Source organism: Arachis hypogaea, chromosome 4, assembly GCF_003086295.3.
Source record: "Arachis hypogaea cultivar Tifrunner chromosome 4, arahy.Tifrunner.gnm2.J5K5, whole genome shotgun sequence".
In the NCBI taxonomy this organism is placed as follows: Eukaryota; Viridiplantae; Streptophyta; class Magnoliopsida; order Fabales; family Fabaceae; genus Arachis; species Arachis hypogaea.
In genome coordinates, this window is record NC_092039.1 from 37,235,739 (window position 1) to 37,253,309 (window position 17,571).

The window sequence follows — 17,571 nt, forward strand, 5'->3', positions numbered from 1 at the left end:
CTCTGCTGTACCTCGATTATTAATGCAATTACTATTGTTCTTCCATTCAATTCCGCTTGTTCTTGTTCTAAGATATCACTTGTTCTTCAACTTGATGAATGTGATGATCCGTGACGCTCATCATCATTCTCACTTATGAACGTGTGACTGACAACCACCTCCGTTCTACCTTCGATTGAGTGAATATCTCTTGGATTCCTGATTGCACGATGCATGGTTGATCGCCTGACAACCGAGTGCTCGTTTGACAAACGAGCCAGCCATTCCGTGAGATCAGAGTCTTTGTGGTATAGGCGAGAACTGATGGCGGCATTCAAGAGAATCCGGAAGGTCTAACCTTGTCTGTGGTATTCTGAGTAGGATTCAATGATTGAAAGACTGTGACGTGCTTCAAACTCCTAGCAGGCGGGGCGTTAGTGACAGACGCAAAAGAATCGATGGATTCTATTCCGGCCTGACCGAGAACCGACAGATGATTACCCAGGCTGTGACAGAGCATAGGCAGCATTTTCACTGAGAGGATGGGAGGTAGCCATTGACAACGGTGAAACCCTACATGAGCTTGCCATGGAAAGGAGTAAGAAGGATTGGATGAAGACAGTAGGAAAGCAGAGAGACGGAAGGGAAGGCATCTTCATGCGCTTATCTGAAGTTCCTACCAATGAATTACATAAGTACCTCTATCTTTATCTTTATGTTTATTTTCGTTCATCACCTTATCCATTTGAGTTTGCCTGACTAAGATTTACAAGATGACCATAGCTTGCTTCAATACTAACAATCTCCGTGGGATCGACCCTTACTCGCGTAAGGTTTATTACTTGGATGACCCAGTGCACTTGCTGGTTAGTTGTGCGGAGTTGTGTAATGCCATGGTATTGAACACCAAGTTTTTGGGGTTCATGACCGGGGATTATGAGAGTTGTGAAAAGTATTGTTCACAATTTCGTGCACCAAGTTTTTGGCGCCGTTGCCGGGGATTGTTCAAGTTTTGAGCAAGCTTTTGGTCTGGTAACATCAGTGCCAAGATCCGGCAACAGCACCAAGTTTTTGGCGCCGTTGCCGGGGATTGTTCAAGTTTGGACAACTAACGGTTCATCTTGTTGCTTAGATTAGGTATTTATTTTTTTTCGAAATTCTTGAAGATGAATTCTAGAGTTTCATGATGATTTGTTGAAGTCTGGCTGGCTGAGAAGCCATGTCTAATCTCATTGGACCGAGGTTTCAACTTATCATCACAAGAGCTTGTTGATCTTTATCAATCTTGCTTTTGGAGCAGTGATCTGCTAAGGCTTGGCTGGCCATTGGCCATGTCTAGTGTTTTGGACCGAAGCTTTCTTTGAGAGCTTGACTGGCTGTGAAGCCATGTCTAATTCCTGGACCGGAGTCTTAGACTAGCATTGCACTGATTCCTGGAATTCTCATTAAGATTTTTGATATCTTTTTCCACTTAATTTTCGAAAAACACAAAAAAATTACAAAATCATAAAATCCGAAAATTTCTTGTTTGAGTCAAGTGTCTCATTTTAAGTTTGGTATCAATTGCATGCATTCATTCATGTGTCTTAAGGATCTTCAAATAATTCTTGATGATTTCTTACTCTAATCTTTGAATTCTCTTGACTTGAGTGTTTTGTGTGTCTCATATGCATTCTTATTAGTGTCAGTAGTATACAAACTGCTAAGTTTGGTGTCTTGCATGCATTGTTATTTGATTCTTGTTGCATTTTGATTTGTTCTTATTATTAAAAATCCAAAAATATTTTTAATTTATGTCTTCTCAAGTCAATGATACAGAGAATTGAAGATTCAGAACATACAGCAGAGGAATTATATAGAAAAAGCTGGGCATTCAAAACGCCCAGTGAAGAAGGACAGACTGGCATTTAAACGCCAGCCAGGGTACCTGGTTGGGCGTTTAACGCCCAAAAAGGTATAGTTTTGGGCGTTAAACGCCAGAATGTGCACCATTCTGGGCGTTTAACGCCAGGATGGCACAAGGGGGAAGATTCTGTTTTTCAATGCAATTTTTTTTCAGTTTTCAAAGTTTTTCAAATTCAAATCTTTTTCAAATCATATCTTTTCAATCAAATCTTTTTCAAATTCAATTTCTTTCTTTTTTCAAAGATACTTACTATCAATTAATGATTTGATTCAACATTTCAAGTATGTTGCCTTTTCTGTTGAGAAAGGTTTAATGTTTGAATCATATCTTTTCTTGTTAGCCAAGTTTTCAATTTTCAAAATCAAATCTTTTTAAAATGTTTTTCAAATCATATCTTCTCAATCACATTTTTTTTAAAACTAATCATATCTTCTTAACCACATCTTTTTCAAAATAATTTTCAATCAAATCTCTTTGACTTCTAATTTCAAAATCTTTTTCAAAAATCACTTTATTTCTTTCCCACTTTCATTTTCGAAAATCAAGTAATGTTTTTCAAAAATGTTTTCAAAATTTTTACTTAATTTTCGAAAATCACTTCCCTTCTTCTCAAATCCTTCTATTTATGGACTAACACTATTCCTTAATGCAAAATTCGAACTCCATCTCCTGTGATAAGTTCGAATTTTCTACTTCTGTCTTCTACTCTTCCTTTCCTCTGACACTTCAAGGAATCTCTATACTGTGACATAGAGGATTCCACATTTTCTTGTTCTCTTCTCTTTCTTATGAGCAGAAGCAAAGACAAAGGCATTCTTGTTGAGGCTGACCCTGAACCTGAAAGGACCTTGAAGAGAAAGCTAAGAGAAGCCAAAGCACAACTCTCTTTAGAGGACCTGACCGAATTCTTCAAAGAAGAAGAACACATGGCAGCCGAAAACAACAATGCCAACAATGCAAGGAAGGTGCTGGGTGACTTTACTGCACCTACTCCCGATTTCTATGGGAGAAGCATCTCTATCCCTGCCATTGGAGCAAACAACTTTGAGCTTAAGCCTCAATTAGTTTCTCTAATGCAACAGAATTGCAAGTTCTATGGACTTCCACTGGAAGATCCTCATCAGTTTTTAGCTGAGTTCTTGCAAATCTGTGACACAGTCAAGACTAATGGGGTTGACCCTGAGGTCTACAGACTTATGCTATTCCCTTTTGCTGTAAGAGACAGAGCTAGAACATGGTTGGATTCTCAACCTAAAGAAAGCCTGGACTCTTGGGAAAAGCTAGTCAATGCCTTCTTGGCAAAGTTCTTTCCACCTCAAAAATTGAGTAAGCTTAGAGTGGAAGTCCAAACCTTCAGACAGAAGGAAGGAGAATCCCTCTATGAAGCTTGGGAAAGATACAAACAATTAATCAGAAAGTGTCCTTCTGATATGCTTTCTGAATGGAGCATCATAGGAATTTTCTATGATGGTCTCTCTGAACTGTCCAAGATGTCCTTGGATAGCTCTGCTGGAGGCTCTCTTCATTTGAAGAAGACGCCTACAGAAGCTCAAGAACTGATTGAAATGGTTGCAAATAACCAATTCATGTACACTTCTGAATGAAATCCTGTGAACAATGGGACTAGTCAGAAGAAAGGAGTTTTTGAGATTGACACTCTGAATGCCATATTGGCTCAGAACAAAATATTGACTCAACAAGTCAATATGATTTCTCAAAGTCTGTCTGGAATGCAAAATGCACCAAGCAGTACTAAGGAGGCTTCATCTGAGGAAGAAGCCTATGATCCTGAGAATCCTTCAATGGAAGAGGTGAATTACATGGGAGAACCCTATGGAAACACCTATAATCCTTCATGGAGAAATCACCCAAATTTCTCATGGAAGGATCAACAGAGACCTCAACAAGGTTTCAACAACAATAATGGTGGAAGAAACAGGTTTAGCGATAGCAAGCCTTTTCCATCATCTTCTCAGCAACAGACAGAGAGTTCTAAGCAGAATACCTCTGACTTAGCAACCATGGTCTCTGATCTAATCAAAACCACTCAAAGTTTCATGACTGAAACAAGGTCCTCCATTAGAAATTTGGAAGGACAAGTGGGTCAGCTGAGCAAGAAGATTACTGAACTCCCTCCTAGTACTCTCCCAAGCAATACAGAAGAAAATCCAAAAGGAGAGTGCAAGGCCATCAACATGGCCGAATTTGGAGAGGAAGAAGAGGCAGTGAACGCCACTGAGGAGGACCTCAATGGACGTCCACTGGCCTCCAATGAGTTCCCCAATGAGGAACCATGGGAATCTGAGGTTCAAAATGAGACCATAGAGATTCCATTGAACTTACTTCTGCCATTCATGAGCTCTGATGAGTATTCTTCCTCTGAAGAGGATGAGTATGTCACTGAAGAGCAAGTTGCTAAATACCTTGGAGCAATCATGAAGCTAAATGACAAGTTATTTGGAAATGAGACTTGGGAGGATGAATCCCCTTTGCTCACCAAGGAACTGGATGACTTGTCTAGGCAGAAACTGCCTCAAAAGAGACAGGAACCTGGGAAGTTTTCAATACCTTGTACCATAGGCACCATGACCTTCAAGAAGGCCTTGTGTGACTTAGGGTCAAGTGTAAACCTCATGCCTCTCTCTGTAATGGAGAAGTTAGGGATCTTTGAGGTGCAAGCTGCAAAAATCTCACTAGAGATGGCAGACAACTCAAGAAGACAAGCCCATGGACTTGTAGAGGATGTTCTGGTTAAAGTTGAAGACCATTACATCCCTACTGATTTCATAGTCCTAGAGACTGGGAAGTGCATGGATGAATCCATCATCCTTGGTAGACCCTTCCTAGCCACAGCAAGGGCTGTGATTGATATTGATAGAGGAGAGTTGATCATTCAAATGAATAAAGAATCCTTGGTGTTTAAGGCTCAAGGATATCCCTCTGTCACCATGGAGAGGAAGCATGAAGAGCTCCTCTCAAAACAGAGCCAAACAGAACCCCCACAGTCAAACTCTAAGTTTGGTGTTGGGAGGCCACAACCAAAGTCTAAGTTTGGTATTGAACCCCCACATTCAAACTCTAAGTTTGGTGTTGGGAGGTTCCAACATGGCTCTGAGTATCTGTGAGGCTCCATGAGAGTCCTCTGTCAAGCTACTGACATTAAAGAAGCGCTTGTTGGGAGGCAACCCAATGTTTTATAATTAACTATTTTCTTTTGTTATTTTATATTTTTGTAGGTTGATGATCATAAGAAGTCACAAAATCCATGAAAAAAGCAAAAACAGAATGAAAAACAGGAAGAAAAATAGCACACCCTGGAAGACGCACCCACTGGCGTTTAAACGCCAGTGAGGTTAGCTATTGGGCGTTTAACGCCCAGTCTGGCACCATTCTGGGCGTTTAACGCCAGAAAGGGGCACCAGACTGGCGTTAAACGCCAGAAATGGGCAAGAAGCTGGCGTTAAACGCCAGAAATGGGCACCAGCCCGGCGTTTAACGCCAGAAATGGCTAAAAACGTGATTTTGTTTGCCATTTGGTGCAGGGATGACTTTTTCTTGACACCTCAGGATCTGTGGACCCCACAGGATCCCCACCTACCCTACCACTCTCTCTCTCTTCTTCACCCATTCACCAATCACCTCAACACCTCTTCCCCAAAAACCCTTCACCTATCAAATCCCATCTTTCTCTTCACCACTCACATCCATCCTTCACAAAACCCCACCTACCTCACCATTCAAATTCAAACCACTTTCCCACCCAAACCCACCCTCAAATGGCCGAACCCTACCCTTCCCCCTCTCCTATATATACCCTCCTTCACTCCTTCATCTTCACACAACATACACACCATTTCTCTCCCCTTTGGCCAAACACATAGCCATTCCCTTCTTCCTCTTTTCTTCTTCTTCTACTCTCTTCTTTCTTCTTTTGCTCGAAAACGAGCAAACATTTTAAGTTTGGTGTGGTAAAAGCATTGCTTTTTGTTTTTCCATAACCATTTATGGCATCCAAGGCCGGAGAAACCTCTAGAAAGAGGAAAGGGAAGGCAAAAACTTCCACCTCCGAGTCATGGGAGATGAAAAGATTCATCTCAAGGGTGCATCAAGACCATTTCTATGAAGTTGTGGCCTTGAAGAAGGTGATCCCCGAGGTCCCTTTTTCACTCAAAAAGGGTGAATATCCGGAGATCCGACATGAGATCCGAAGAAGAGGGTGGGAAGTTCTTACCAACCCCATTCAACAAGTCGGAATTTTGATGGTTCAAGAGTTCTATGCCAATGCATGGATCACCAAGAACCATGATCAAAGTGTGAACCCGAATCCAAAGAATTATCTTACTATGGTTCGGGGGAAATACTTGGATTTTAGTCCGGAAAGTGTGAGGGTGGCGTTCAACTTGCCCATGATGCAAGGGGATGAACATCCTTACACTAGAAGGGTCAACTTTGATCAAAGGTTGGACCAAGTCCTCACAGTCATATGTGAAGAGGGCGCCCAATGGAAGAGAGATTCAAGAGGGAAGCCGGTTCAATTAAGAAGGCATGACCTCAAGCCCGTGGCTAGAGGATGGTTGGAGTTCATCCAACGCTCAATCATTCCCACTAGCAACCGGTCCGAAGTTACCATAGACCGGGCTATCATGATCCATAGCATCATGATTGGAGAAGAAATAGAAGTTCATGAGGTTATAGCTCAAGAACTCTATAAGGTGGCGGACAAGTCCTCTACCTTGGCAAGGTTAGCCTTTCCTCATCTCATTTGTCACCTCTGTTATTCAGTTGGAGTTGACATAGAGGGAGACATTCCCATTGATGAGGACAAGCCCATCACTAAGAAGAGGATGGAGCACACAAGAGACCCCACTCACCATGAGATCCCTGAGATTCCTCAAGGGATGCACTTTCCTCCACAAAACTATTGGGAGCAACTAAACACCTCCCTAGGAGAATTGAGTTCCAACATGGGACAACTAAGGGTGGAGCACCAAGAACACTCCATCATCCTCCATGAAATTAGAGAAGATCAAAGAATCATGAGGGAGGAGCAACAAAGACAAGGAAGAGACATTGAGGAGCTCAAGCACTCCATAGGATCTTCAAGAGGAAGAAAGAGCCGCCATCACTAAGGTGGACCCGTTCCTTGATTTCCTTGTTCTTTATTCTTCTGTTTTTCGAATTTTATGTGCTTATGCTTATCCATGTTTGTGTCTTGTGATCATTAGTGTCTTAGTGTCTATGCCTTAAAGTTATGAATGTCCTATGAATCCATCACCTTTCTTGAATAAAAACGTGCTTAAATTGAAAAGGAAAGAATTGCATGAATTTTGAATTTTATAACAGTTTAATTATTTTGATGTGGTGGCAATACTTTTGTTTTCTGAATGTATGCTTAAACAGTGCATATGTATCTTGAATTTGTGGTTCATGAATGTTGGCTCTTGAAAGAATGATGAAAAAGGAGACATGTTACTGAGGATCTGAAAAATCATTACAATGATTCTTGAAGCAAGAAAAAGCATTACTATTCAAAAAGAAATCGAAAAAAAATAGAAAAAGAAAAGAAAACGAAAAAAAAAGAGAGAAAAGAAAGAAATAAAGTTGTGATCCAAGGCAAAAAGAGTGTGCTTAAGAACCCTGGACACCTCTAATTGGGGACTCTAGCAAAGCTGAGTCACAATCTGAAAAGGTTCACCCAATTATGTGTCTGTGGCATGTATGTATCCGGTGGTAATACTGGAAGACAGAGTGCTTTGGGCCATAGCCAAGACTCAATAAGTAGCTATGTTCAAGAATCATCATACTTTACTAGGAGAATCAATGACACTATCTGGATTCTAAGTTCCTAAAGAAGCCAACCATTCTGAATTTCAAAGGATAGAGTGAGATGCCAAAACTATTCAGAGGCAAAAAGCTAAAAGCCCCGCTCATCTAATTAATACTGATCTTCATAGATATTTTTGGAATTCATTGCATATTCTCTTCTTTTTATCTTATTTGATTTTCAGTTGCTTGAGGACAAGCAACAATTTAAGTTTGGTGTTGTGATGAGCGGATAATTTATACGCTTTTTGGCATTGTTTTTAGTATGTTTTTAGTATGATCTACTTAGTTTTTAGTATATTTTTATTAGTTTTTAGTTAAAATTCACTTTTCTGGACTTTACTATGAGTTTGTGTGTTTTTCTGTGATTTCAGGTATTTTCTGGCTGAAATTGAGGGACCTGGGCAAAAATCTGATTCAGAGACTAAAAAGGACTGCAGATGCTGTTGGATTCTGACCTCCCTGCACTCGAAGTGGATTTTCTGGAGCTACAAAAACCCAATTGGCGCGCTCTCAACGGCGTTGGAAAGTAGACATCCTGGGCTTTCCAGCAATATATGATAGTTCATACTTTTCCCAAGATTTGATGGCCCAAACCGGCGTTCAAAGTCACCCTCAGAAATCCCAGCCTTAAACGCTGGAACTGGCACCCAAATGGGAGTTAAACGCCCAAACTGGCACTAAAGCTGGCGTTTAACTCCAAGAAGAGTCTCTACACGAAAATGCTTCATTGCTCAGCCCAATCACACACCAAGTGGGCCCGGAAGTGGATTTTTATGTCTTTTACTCATCTCTGTACACCCTAGGCTACTAGTTTTCTATAAGTAGGACCTTTTACTATTGTATTGAGATATCGGGGTAGCTATCTTCATTTTTATGCTATCTTAGATCATTGGGAGGCTGGCCATTTGGCCATGCCTAGACCTTGTTCTTATGTATTTTCAACGGTGGAGTTTCTACACACCATAGATTAAGGTGTGGAGCTCTGCTGTACCTCGAGTATTAATGCAATTACTATTGTTCTTCCATTCAATTCCGCTTGTTCTTGTTCTAAGATATCACTTGTTCTTCAACTTGATGAATGTGATGATCCGTGACACTCATCATCATTCTCACTTATGAACGTGTGACTGACAACCACCTCCGTTCTACCTTCGATTGAGTGAATATCTCTTGGATTCCTGATTGCACGATGCATGGTTGATCGCCTGACAACCGAGTGCTCGTCTGACAAACGAGCCAGCCATTCCGTGAGATCAGAGTCTTTGTGGTATAGGCGAGAATTGATGGCGGCATTCAAGAGAATCCGGAAGGTCTAACCTTGTCTGTGGTATTCTGAGTAGGATTCAATGATTGAATGACTGTGACGTGCTTCAAACTCCTAGCAGGCGGGGCGTTAGTGACAGACACAAAAGAATCGATGGATTCTATTCCGGCCTGACCGAGAACCGACAGATGATTACCCATGCTGTGACAGAGCATAGGCAGCGTTTTCACTGAGAGGATGGGAGGTAGCCATTGACAACGGTGAAACCCTACATGAGCTTGCCATGGAAAGGAGTAAGAAGGATTGGATGAAGACAGTAGGAAAGCAGAGAGACGGAAGGGAAGGCATCTTCATGCGCTTATCTGAAGTTCCTACCAATGAATTACATAAGTACCTCTATCTTTATCTTTATGTTTATTTTCGTTCATCACCTTATCCATTTGAGTTTGCCTGACTAAGATTTACAAGATGACCATAGCTTGCTTCAATACTAACAATCTCCGTGGGATCGACCCTTACTCGCGTAAGGTTTATTACTTGGACGACCCAGTGCACTTGCTGGTTAGTTGTGCGGAGTTGTGTGATGCCATGGTATTGAACACCAAGTTTTTGGGGTTCATGACCGGGGATTATGAGAGTTGTGAAAAGTATTGTTCACAATTTCGCGCACCACTGGGTCTACAGAGATACCAGTATCAGAAACAACATGTCCTAGAACAATACCTTGTTTTACCATAAAATGACACTTTTCAAAATTTAAAACAAGGCTTGAACTAACACACCTGTCCAATACTCTAGATAAACTATCCAAGCAAAGGCTAAATGAATCACCATATATGCTAAAGTCATCCATAAAAACTTCCATACAGATCTCAATGAGATCAGAGAAAAGACTCATCATACACCTTTGGAAAGTAGCTGGTGCATTGCATAAGCCAAAGGGCATTCTTTTATAAGCATAAGTCCCAAAAGGACATGTAAAAGTAGTCTTTTCCTGATCTTCAAGAGCTATATAGATTTGAAAATAACCTGTATAACCATCTAGAAAGCAGTAAAGAGATTTACCTGACAGGCGATCAAGCATCTGATCAATGATTGGCAAGGGATAATGATCCTTGCGAGTGGCTTGGTTGAGACGCCTGTAGGCAATGCAAACTCTCCATGCGTTCTGCAATCTGGTTGTCAGAAGTTCTCCTTGCTCATTCCTTGTTGTTGTGACTCCAGACTTCTTGGGCACCACTTGTACTGGACTGACCCATTCGCTATCTGAAATGGGGTAAATGATATATGCTTCAAGCAGTCTGGTTACTTCCTTCTTGACAACTTCTAAGATGGTGGGATTCAATCTTCTCTGAGGTTGACGGACAGGCCTTGCTCCTTCTTCTAAGAATATTCTATGTTCACAAACTTGAGGGCTGATGCCTACTATATCCGCCAAACTCCATCCAATTCCTTTCTTATGCGTCCTCAATACACTAAGCAGTTGTTCTTCTTGTTGGGAAGTAAGCTCCCTTACAATGATAACTGGAAACTTCTGCTTGTCCTCAAGGTATGCATACTTGAGGTGTGGAGGAAGAGGCTTTAATTCCATTTTCCGCTCATGGTTTGGTTCTGGATTATCTGGGGCTGATGAAAATGGTAATGAATCTTCAGTATGTTCAAAGGGTGTCCCCACACTTGGATCTTGCTCCATGTGATTCTCTTCCATGTATTTCTGGTGAGTTGCTGCTATGATTTCATCAATGATGTCACATTGGAATATGGAGTGATCTTCTGCGGGGTGCTTCATAGCTGATGAGCGGATAATTTATACGCTTTTTGGCATTGTTTTTAGGTAGTTTTTAGCAGGATCTAGCTACTTTTAGGGATGTTTTCATTAGTTTTTATGAAAAATTCACATTTCTGGACTTTACTATGAGTTTGTGTATTTTTTTGTGATTTCGGTATTTTCTAGCTGAAATTGAGGGACCTGAGCAAAAATATGATTCAGGCTGAAAAAGGACTGCTGATGCTGTTGGATTCTGATCTCCTTGCACTCGAAATGGATTTTCTGGAGCTACAAAACTTCAAATGGCGCTCTCTCAACGGCTTTGGAAAGTAGACATTCCGAGCTTTCCGGCAATATATAATAGTCCATACTTTGTTCGAGTTTAGACGATGCAAACTGGCGTTCAATGCCAGTTCCATGCTGCATTCTGGAGTAAAACGCCAGAAACACGTCACAAACTAGAGTTAAACGCCAAAAACACGTTACAACCTGGCGTTTAACCCCAAGAGAAGCCTCTGCACGTGTAAAGCTCAAGCTCAGCCCAAGCACACGCCAAAGTGGGCCCCAAAAGTGGATTTATGCACTAAGAATTATTTCTGTAAACCCTAGTAGCTAGTCTAGTATAAATAGAACTTTTTACTATTGTTTTTTAATCGGGGATTTTACATCTTTGATCACATTTGGGGGCTGGCCATTCGGCCATGCCTGGACCATCACTTATGTATTTTCAATGGTGGATTTTCTACACACCATAGATTAAGGGTGTGGAGCTCTGCTGTACCTCGAGTTTTAATGCAATTACTACTATTTTCTATTCAATTCAGCTTATTCTTATTCTAAGATATTCAATGTACTTCAACCTAATGGATGTGATGATCCGTGACACTCATCATCATCCATCCTTATGAATGCGTGCTTGACAACCACTTCCGTTTTACCTTAGACCGAGTAAATATCTCTTGGATTCCTTAATCAGAATTTTCGTGGTATAAGCTAAAACCCTTTGACGGCCATTCTTAAGAATCCGGAAAGTCTAAACCTTGTCTGTGGTATTCCGAGTAGGATTCAAGGATTGAATGACCGTGACGAGCTTGAAACTCGCGATTGTTGGGCGTAGTGACAGACGCAAAAGAATCAATGGATTCTATTCCGACATGATCGAGAACCGACAGATTATTAGCCGTGCTGTGACAAGAGCATTTGGACCATTTTCACTGAGAGGATGGGAAGTAGCCATTGACAACGATGATGCCCTACATACAGCTTGCCATGGAAAGGAGTAAGAAGGATTGGATGAAAGCAGTAGAAAAGCAGAGATTCAAAAGGAACATAGCATCTCCATACACTTATCTGAAATTTCTACCAATGATTTATATAAGTATCTCTATCCTTATTTTATGCTTTATTTATTATTATTTTCAAAAACCATTATAACTATTTGAATCAGCCTAACTGAGATTTACAAGATGACCATAGCTTGCTTCATACCAACAATCTACGTGGGCTCGACCCTTACTCACGTAATGTTTATTACTTGGACGACCCAGTGCACTTGCTGGTTAGTTGTACGAAGTTGTGAAGAATGTGAGTGAACCATAGTAGTGTGCACCAAGTTTTTTGAGCCATTGCTAAGAATTGTTCAAGTTATGAAAAGAATATATCACAATTTTGCCTTCCAAGTTTTTGGCGCCGTTGTCGGGGATTGTTTGAGTTTAGACAATTGACGGTTCATCTTGTTGCTCATATTGGGTAATTTTCTTTTCAAAAAGTTTTCAAAAAAAAATTATTCTTTTTCGTTCTTTTCAAAATAATTTTCGAAAAAAATACAAAAAAATTAATAAAATCATAAAAACCAAAAATATTTTGTGTTTCTTGTTTGAGTCTAGTGTCAATTTTTAAGTTTGGTATCAATTGCATGTCTTTAAAAATTTGTGCATTTTTCGAAAACTCATGCATGGTGTTCTTCATGATCTTCAAGTTGTTCTTGGTAAGTCTTCTTGTTTGATCTTGATATTTTCTTGTTTTGTGTTTTTTGTTGTTTCTCATATGCATTTTTACATTCATAGTGTCTAAGCATTAAGGATTTCTAAGTTTGGTGTCTTGCATGTTTTTCTTGTCTTGAAAACTTTTCAAAAATAAGTCTTGATGTTCATCTTGATCTTCAAAGTGTTCTTGGTGTTCATCTTGACATTCATAGTGTTATTGCATGCATTAAGTGTTTTGATACATAATTTTCATGTTATGAATCATTTTTGTGTTTTTCTCTCTCATCATTAAAAATTCAAAAATAAAAAAAAATATCTTTCCCTTTTTTTCTCATAAATTTCGAAAATTTGAGTTGACTTGGTCAAAAATTTTTAAAACTTAGCTATTTCTTATAAGTAAAGTTTTTCAATTTTAAAAATCCTATCTTTTCAAAATCTTTTTCAAAAATCAAATCTTTTTCATTTTTCTTTTATGATTTTCGAAAATTTGAAAATATTTTTCAAAATCTTTTCTTATCTTTATTTCAAAATTTCGAAAACTTTACTAACAATTAATATGATTGATTCAAAAATTTGAAGTTTGTTACTTTCTTGTTAAGAAAGGTTCAATATTTAAATTCTAGAATCATATCTTTTAGTTTCTTGTTAGTCAAGTAATCAAATTTTAATTTTAAAAATCAAATCTTTTTCAAAATAAATTTCAATCATATCTTTTTTTCAAAATCATTTTCAAAAATCTTTTCTAACTTCTTATCTTTTCAAAAATTGATTTTCAAATCTTTTTCAACTAACTAATTGATTTTTTGTTTTACTGTTCCTTATCTTTTTCAAAATCACCTCACTACTATCCTCTCTCTAATTTTCGAAAATTACCTCCCTCTTTTTCAAAATTCTTTTTTTAACTAATTGTTTCAAATTTTAATTTTAATTTTATTCCTTTTCTTAATTTTTGAATTTTAACTTTAATATTTTTTTTATTTTAGTTCATTTTTGAAAAACTCTTCTCTCTCATCTCTTTCTATTTATTTATTCATTTACTAACACTTCTCTTCTTCTTTTCCTTCTACTATTCTTTTCTTCTTCTACTAACATGAAGGAATCTTTTTACTGTGGTAAAGAGGATCCCTATTATTATTTTCTGTTTCCTTCTTTTTCATATGAGCAGGAGCAAGGACAAGAATATTCTTGTTGAAGCAGATCCTGAACCTGAAAGGACTCTGAAGAATAAACTAAGAGAAGCTAAATTACAACAATCCAGAGACAACCTTACAGAAATTTTTGAAAAAGAAGAGGAGATAGCAGCTGAAAATAATGCAAGGAGGATGCTTGGTGACTATACTACACCTACTTCCAAATTTGATGGAAGAAGCATCTCAATCCCTGCATTGGAGCAAACAATTTTGAGCTGAAACCTCAACTAGTTGCTCTAATGCAATAGAACTGCAAGTTTCATGGACTTCTATCAGAAGATCCCTATCAATTTTTAACTGAGTTCTTGCAGATCTGTGAGACTGTTAAGACTAATAGAGTAGATCCTGAAGTCTACAGACTCATGCTTTTCCCTTTTGCTGTAAGAGACAGAGCTAGAACATGGTTGGACTCACAACCTAAAGATAGCCTGGACTCTTGGGATAAGTGATGAGCGGATAATTTATACGCTTTTTGGCATTGTTTTTAGATAGTTTTTAGTAAGTTTGAGCTACTTTTAGGGATGTTTTCATTAGTTTTTATGTTAAATTCACATTTCTGGACTTTACTATGAGTTTGTATGTTTTTCTGTGATTTCAGGTAAATTCTGGCTGAAATTGAGGGATTTGAGCAAAACTCTGAAGAAGGCTGACAAAAGGACTGCTGATGCTGTTGGAATCTGACCTCCCTGCACTCAAAATGGATTTTCTGGAGCTACAGAACTCCAATTGGCGCGCTCTCAACGGCGTTGAAAAGTAGACATCTAGGGATTTCCAGCAATATATAATAGTCCATACTTTATTCGAAGATTGACGACGTAACTTGGCGTTGAACGCCAAGTTCATGCTGCTGCCTGGAGTTAAACGCCAGAAAAACGTCATGATCCGGAGTTGAACGCCCAAAACACGTCATAACTCGGAGTTCAACTCCAAGAAAAGCCTCAGCTCGTGGATTGATCAAGCTCAGCCCAAGCATACACCAAGTGGGCCCCGGAAGTGGATTTATGCATCAAATACTTACTCATGTAAACCCTAGTAGCTAGTCTAGTATATATAGGACATTTATCTATTGTATTAGGGATCTTTTGACCACTTTAAGCCTTTTATCATTCGGTCACTTGATCATGGAGAGGGCTGGCCATTCGGCCATGCCTGAACCTTTTGCTTATGTGTTTTCAACAGTAGAGTTTCTGCACACCATAGATTAAGGGTGTGGAGCTCTGCTGTACCTCAAGTATTAATGAAATTCTATTATCTTTTATTCAAATCTCTCTTATTTTTATTCCAAGATATTCATTCGTACCCAAGAACATGATGAATGTTATGAGTCAGATTACCCTCATTATCATTCTCACTTATGAACGCGCGTGATTGACAACCACTTCCGTTCTACATGCAACAGAGCTTGAATGCGTATCTCTTAGATTCCCCAACAGAATCTTCGTGGTATAAGCTAGATAGATGGCGGCATTTATGAGGATCCGAAAAGTCTCACCTTGTCTGTGGTATTCCGAGTAGGATCCTGGGAATCCGGAAAGTCTCACCTTGTCTGTGGTATTCCGAGTAGGATTCCGGTAATGAATGACTGTGACGTGCTTCAAACTTGCAACCTGCTGGGCGTTAGTGACAGACGCAAAAGAATCAAGGGATTCTATTCCAGTAGGAGCGGGAACCAACCGGTGATTAGCCGTACTGTGACAGAGTGCGTGAGCATTAGTTTTCACTGCGAGGATGGGATGTAGCCATCAACCATGGGTGATGCCTCCAGACGATTAGCCGTGCGACTGACAACCGCATAGGATCATTTTCCCGAGAGGATGAAAGTAGCCACAGCTGATGGTGAACCCCTATACAAAGCTTGCCATGGAAAGGAGTAAGAAGGATTGAGTAGAAGCAGTAGGAGAGCAGGCGTCCTTGAGCCATACAGCATCTCCCTTCGCTTATCTGAAATTCCCACCAATGAATCTGCATAAGTCTTCTATCCCTTTTATTATTTCTTTTTATTATTAATTATTCGAAAAACCCATAAACCCATTTAATCTGCCTGACTGAGATTTACAAGGTGACCATAGCTTGCTTCATACCAACAATCTCTGTGGGATCGACCCTTACTCACGTAAGGTTTATTACTTGGACGACCCAGTACACTTGCTGGTTAGTTGAACGGAGTTGTGAATTCAACCAGTGCCATAATAATGATTTCATACAAAGACAAACAACTTAAAGAGAATTGATCACAATTTCGTCCACCAAGTTTTTGGCGCCGTTGCCGGGGATTGTTCGAGTATGGACAACTGACGGTTCATCTTGTTGCTCAGATTAGGTAATTTTCTTTTCAAAAATCTTTTTCAAAAATTTTTCTTTTATTTTTCGTTTTTCCAAAAAGTATCTTCGAAAAAAGTAATAAAAATACAAAAAAATTAGAAAATCATAAAAATCAAAAATATTTTGTGTTTCTTGTTTGAGTCTTGAGTTAATTTTTAAGTTTGGTGTCAATTGCATGCTTTTAAATTTTTTCTTGCATTTTTTCGAAAATCCCATGCATTCATAGTGTTCTTCATGATCTTCAAGTTGTTCTTGATAAGTCTTCTTGTTTGATCTTGATGATTTCTTGTTTTGTGTCTTTTGTTGTTTTTCATGTGCAATTTTTGCATTCATATTTTCCATACATTAAAGATTTTTAAGTTTGGTGTCTTGCATGTTTTCTTTGCATCAAAAATTTTTCAAAATTATGTTCTTGATGTTCATCATGATCTTCAAAGTGTTCTTGGTGTTCATCTTGACATTCATAACATTCTTGCATGCATTCATTGTTTTGATCTAAAAATTCCATGCATTGAATATTTTTGTTGTTTTTCTCTCTCATAAAAATTCAAAAAAATTAAAAAAATATCTTTTCCTTATTTCCCTCCAAATTTTCGAAATTTTGGGTTGACTTGGTCAAAAAATTTTCAAAATTAGTTGTTTCTTACAAGTCAAGTCAAAATTTCAATTTTAAAAATCTTATCTTTTCAAAATCTTTTTCAAAAATCATATCTTTTTCATTTTTTTATATATAATTTTCGAAAATTTCAAAAAAATTATTTTTCAAAATATTTTCAAAATCTTTTTCTTATCTTTTATCACATTTTCGAAAATTAAGCTAACAATTAATGTGATTGGTTCAAAAATTTGAAGTTTGTTACTTTCTTGTTAAGAAAGGTTCAATCTTTAAGTTCTAGAATCTTATCTTGTAGTTTCTTGTTAGTTAAGTCAATTTTAAAATTAAATCTTTTTCAAAATATCTTTTTCAAATATATCTTTTTATCTTTTATCTTATCTTTTTCAAAATTTTATCTTTTTCAAAATTTGATTTCAAAATATCTTATCTAACTTCTTATCTTCTTATCTTTTTCAAAATTTAATTTCAAATCTTTTTCAATCAACTAACTAACTTTTTGTTTGTTTCTTATCTTTTTCAAAACCACCTAACTACTTTTCCCTCTCTAATTTTCGAAAATTCTCTCTCTCTTTTTCAAAAAAAATTCTTTTTGTTTTAAATTTTAATTTTAATTATATTTTGTCTTTGATTTTCGAAAATTACTAACATCTTTTTCAAAAATTATTTTCGAAATCTCTCTTCTCTTTTCTTATTCTATTTAATTATTTAATTACTA

General features: G+C 38.2%; 1 non-coding gene across 1 annotated transcript; it reads right to left on the reverse strand.

The window, feature by feature from the left end:
• Positions 1-3,213: 3,213 nt before the first annotated feature.
• Positions 3,214-3,321, reverse strand: LOC112799313 (small nucleolar RNA R71). The gene has a single exon (XR_003200887.1). It is a non-coding gene; the product is annotated as a small nucleolar RNA R71 (small nucleolar RNA).
• Positions 3,322-17,571: the final 14,250 nt, after the last annotated feature.